At 67.5% G+C, this 3,810-nt stretch overlaps 1 long non-coding RNA gene across 1 annotated transcript; it reads right to left on the bottom strand.

The window, feature by feature from the left end:
* Positions 1 to 605: 605 nt before the first annotated feature.
* On the bottom strand, positions 606 to 2,034 carry LOC122484128. The gene is made up of 5 exons (XR_006297542.1): positions 1,883 to 2,034; positions 1,661 to 1,787; positions 1,461 to 1,580; positions 1,255 to 1,384; positions 606 to 1,175 (listed from the first exon to the last, which is right to left on the bottom strand). It is a non-coding gene; the product is annotated as an uncharacterized LOC122484128 (long non-coding RNA).
* Positions 2,035 to 3,810: the final 1,776 nt, after the last annotated feature.

Raw genomic sequence — 3,810 nt, 5'->3', positions numbered from 1 at the left:
GTCCCAGTTCTGCCCTCCCACGTGTCAGGCCTGCTCTCCTCGGATGGCTGGGGGGAGAGGGGCCCAGGGAGGCCCAGGGGTGTCGTCCCTCAGGCAGTTCGTGTGGCGGGACAGGGGCTTAGGGAGATTCTGTGCCGTCCTGTCCCTCGTGCTGAGGGCTCCCTTGCCCCCCCGCCTCTCCCTTCTGGGCCCCACCCCACGTCTCCATTCCCTGTCACCCCATCCCACAGGCCCCTCCCTGTGTCCTATGCCCTTCCCTGCCCTCCCTCCTCATCCACCCCCCCCCATTCCTCCTGGGCCATAACCGCTTCTTGGCCGTGTGCCTCCCTTATGCCCCCCCTTCCGTGTGCCTCACCCCATCCCTGTGCCCCTTCCTGCCCTGTGATGCCCCCCCCACACCGTCCCGGTGGCCCCTCCTGCCCTGTGACACCCCCCTCCCTGTGCCCCTGCTCATGTGTGACCTTCCCATTCCTTGTGCCCCCCTCTATGGCTTTTTCATGCCCCCCATCCTGTGCCCCACCCTCTCCGTGCCCACCTCCCCCAGCTGGAGCCACCCCCACCCCCACCCAGGCAAACAGCTCGGATTCCAGAGTCCCTGAGACAAATTGCTGTAACTGAGTTTATTGATGAGTCCAGGGCTTCTGGTGAAACCCTGGCGGGGAGGGGCACAGAGCGAGCTGCTCTACAACGGAATGCTTCAAGGTTTGCTCGGTGTTTGGAGCTCCCAGACTAGGCAAGGGGAGGGTGGGGCCCCACACACTCGGCCGCACCCAGGCACCCCCAGGCAGAGATGGACGGCAGGTGGGCGCTGGGCACGGTGCGGGCACTCAGCAGCTTGCTTGCACACGCGCTCGGGGACTCGAGGCCAGACCCAGAACTCCAAACCAGTGCAAACGACTTAGTGCAAATTGAATTCGGGAGGGACGGGGAAACGGAGTCACGGTGGCTTTGAGTCCCGAGCAAAGGGGAAAGGAAAGAAAGGAAACGAAAGCACAGAGGAAAGGAAGAAGAGAAGGAGGGTGAGGGGCGTGGGGGCGTGGAGGCTGGTTGGTGGTCGCCTGTCCACGGCAGGGTGGCCACGGAGACGGAGGCGCCAGGCGGGGTGGCGGCCGCCGCGGGTGCTGCTCGCTTCCGACGGTCTTGCTGTCGGGCTGGTCTCGTTCCTGTAGCTTGACCTGCAGAGAGCGACAGGACGTGTGAGCGGGGACCGGGCAGGGCGGCCCCGGAAGCTTCCGGAAGGGTGCCCGCACTCACCTTCCAGAGCCGATTCCTGAGTCAAGGAGTGTAGTGGTTCCAGAATGCAGCATATTCTTGAGTCAGAGCTAGAGGGGACTTGAAGAAGTCCCAGTTCCAAGGCCCAGGCGTGAGCTGGGTAGCACCATTTCTGCGGGGCAGGACACGGTGAGTTCCCTGCTCCTTGGCCCGCGCCCGCTGCCCGCGGCTGGCCGGGGACTCCTCACCTTGTCGTTTTGAGGGTTCTAGGGGTCCAGAGAGCAGCAGTCATGTGTCGGCTCCTTCAGGAGCGCAGAGGAACGAGCCCTTGGGTGTTCCGGGTCCCCGCGGCGCCAGCCTAGAATGGTCTAGGGAAGCAAGAGCGCTCAGGGGTGACGCCCTGCGGGTGGGTCGGCCTGCGGGGGCCAAGCCTCACAGCCGCGCTCACCAGGAAGGCCGGACGGCGTCACGTCTGTCCTCGCCGTCGCACCGGACCATGTCATGCCTCTCTGAGCGCAGCCTCGCGCCCGGCCTTCGGAGGCTAGCAGCACGTCACCCGATCTGGAGACCTGGCTCTGGGCAAGGGGAGGGGGTGCCAGCTGAGCCGCGGGCAGAGGCGGTGGGCGGGCGGGGGGACGGTGCGGTGTCGGGCACGCCAGCGGGCACTCACCCTCGTCTCCAGTCCCGAGTCCAGAGGCACCGATCCCTGCTCCGTCGTCGCCCGCAGAGGCCCACCTTGGCCACGGGCTCTGGAGGCCAGTGCCCCGGCGGACTCGCCGCCAGGCTCCCGCCCTTCACCCCTGCCTGCGCCCCGGCCCCCCACCAGAGTTCTCATTCACTCCACCCCACCCGCCTCGCCTAGTCGGGTCTCGCCAGTGCCCTTGACTCCCCTGGTGCTGTCCTGTCTGTCATGCCAGACCCAGGGGCTGAGCGGTGAAGGCATACAGTGTCGCCAAGTACGCTGTGGGCCCTCTCCGCGCCAGACCCTGGGCCGCAGTGCCACGTGGGAACGGCGCGTCCGCAGGCTGGGCCCGCAGCAGCCTCCTCGCTGCAGAAATCTCTCCGGAGCCGGTACCTGCGGCCGCCGCTCCCTCCGGTGACGTCCTGTTGCGGGACACCCCGCGCACTGCCCCTTCTTTCCCGCTCCCCAGCCCTCGAAGCTCTGGCCTGGCCAGAGCCGCTCCTGTACCTGCTACTAAGTGAATTTCAGTGGGTGAGATGTGGTGGCGGCTGGGGACCCCTGCTGCGTCCTGAGTCCCCACCTCATCCTGTCCGACCCGGGCCTGGTGCCCCCCCCCCCACCCCGCACGTGCTGGATCCCCACAGCCACCTGTCACCTCTCCTGCCGGCAGCCCTGCCTCATCTCCTGCCTGCTCTCTCGAAATGCTCTTTCTACCTGGGAAGGGCACGCGGCCCCCCCCCCCAGCCCGCACGGTCTCAGCTCCCCCCGAGACAATGTCACCTGTGCTGACCGCTCTCCTTCGTCCTGCCGCTCTGCCGGGAGGTCAGCCGCTTCTCCTCGCTGGCCCTTGCTCCCCGAAGCCCCCTTCTTGCAGAAGGCCAGCAGAGCAAGGCCCAGGGAGGGGAGGGGACTCACCTGGCCGACAGACCGCTGTCCTCACTTACCCACGGCTGCCAGCTATACGGCCCCACTGCCCCAGGTCCCGGGCGAATCTCTCTCCAGCTCCCCTCGTCCACCAGCCGCCACGTCCTGAAACCAAAACTGACCGGGATGAATGTCTGGCTCCCCCCTCTTTCCTCTACACCCCCAGCTTGGGCCCATCCCATGCCGATGTCACCCGTACTCCAAGACACCTGGGACCCCACGCCACACTCCCGCCAGGTGCCCTCCAGCCCTGCCCAAGCCAGCCCCCCAACCTTCTGCCGCTCCTGCCAGACCCCAGATTTCCAAGGTGATCCTTGGCCCACTCAAGCCTCCCTGTACCCCGTCCCCACCTTCCCCTGGTTGCCCCCAGTACCCCACGCTTCCCTGGTTACCCCTCGGCTCCCCCGCTTCCCCAGTTTCCCCCGAACCCCCCCATCCCACCCCACCCACCACCCCCTCCCGCACCCTGCTCGCCGGCCCTAGCCCGGGCTTTTTCTAACTGGGGTGGCCCCGCCCCGAATTCCCGCCCCTGCCCCGCCAGCCAATGGGAGCAGCGACCGTGTTCGGGGCCGCCGCAAGGCCCGCCTCCGCCCCAGACCGGTCCAGCACACCCGTCCCAGAATTCTCCAAAGAGGGCATTCTCCGCACCCCTCTGTTGGCATCGCCTACACAGGGACTGGCATTGTCCCCAAACGTCCCCCTCCCCTTGGGTCGGAGCACTCGGGTCCCCTCGGGGCAGACCAAGCACGCTGCTCCCGCCCAGCCACCTCGGGGCTCGCACTCTGCTCCCGACGGGGGCTCCGGCTGGGGGCTCGGGGAGGCTGGGGCAGGACTGAGTCACCCTCAGTCGCCACCATGGCTGAGACCCCACGCTCCCCCTGGGGTCGTGGGAGTCCACGGGGAGCAGTCACATGAGGCATGTGTGTGTGTGTCGCGGGGGGCGGGTCGGGGGGGGGGGAACAGGGGCTCACCGGGGGTCTCAGTGGCCAGGG

This window comes from Prionailurus bengalensis, chromosome D1 (assembly GCF_016509475.1).
Source record: "Prionailurus bengalensis isolate Pbe53 chromosome D1, Fcat_Pben_1.1_paternal_pri, whole genome shotgun sequence".
NCBI classification, from domain to species: Eukaryota; Metazoa; Chordata; class Mammalia; order Carnivora; family Felidae; genus Prionailurus; species Prionailurus bengalensis.
The sequence above is the reverse complement of the archived record's forward strand: the minus strand, read 5'-3'. Positions and strand labels throughout refer to the sequence as shown.